The sequence below is a fragment of the Arvicola amphibius genome, chromosome 12, assembly GCF_903992535.2.
Source record: "Arvicola amphibius chromosome 12, mArvAmp1.2, whole genome shotgun sequence".
Taxonomy (NCBI): Eukaryota; Metazoa; Chordata; class Mammalia; order Rodentia; family Cricetidae; genus Arvicola; species Arvicola amphibius.
This window is the reverse complement of record NC_052058.2, coordinates 82,596,270-82,596,843: the sequence shown is the minus strand read 5'-3', so window position 1 is coordinate 82,596,843 and position 574 is coordinate 82,596,270. Positions and strand designations below refer to the sequence as shown.

Here is a 574-nt window from a genome sequence, read left to right as displayed (position 1 = left end):
GTAAATTGGAAGCATGGGGACCTTGGGAGAGAATTGAAGGGGAGGGAAGAAGCAGGGATGGGAGCAGAGGAAAATGTAGAGCTCAATAAAAATCAAATAAAAAACACTAAAAAAATAAATAAAAATTGTAATACAAAAAAAGAAGAAGAGAACAACTATCAAGTATTGTGCAGGAGAAAGGAAAGGTAATAACATAAACAAAATGAGAACTACAAACAACAAGAAAAACATCAAGCAAGAAAGATATACTAAATAAAAATATGGAATGCTTCACAAATTTGCATGTCATCCTGTTGCAGGGGCCATGCTAAACTTTTTTGTATTGTTCCAATTTAGTCCATGTGCCACTGACCTCTCCCTCAGCTTTTAAACTGTGTCTTAGGCAGACATGGCTTGCTATCCCAAAGCCATTGGCAAAATGGATTGAAATCCCATCACAGAAGGGGTAGCAGGACGTGGGGGAGTGTAGAATGTCAGACTCAGAAGGTTGCAATGACAGCCTCAAGTTGCTGTCTTCAAGCTATGACAAGGAGTCTCAACAATATATCAACATGGTGGGAAAATTTCACAACGT

At 38.5% G+C, this 574-nt stretch overlaps 1 pseudogene; it reads right to left on the bottom strand.

Annotated features, from left to right (window-relative positions):
- Positions 1–254: 254 nt before the first annotated feature.
- On the bottom strand, positions 255–353 carry LOC119799653 (annotated as a pseudogene).
- Positions 354–574: the final 221 nt, after the last annotated feature.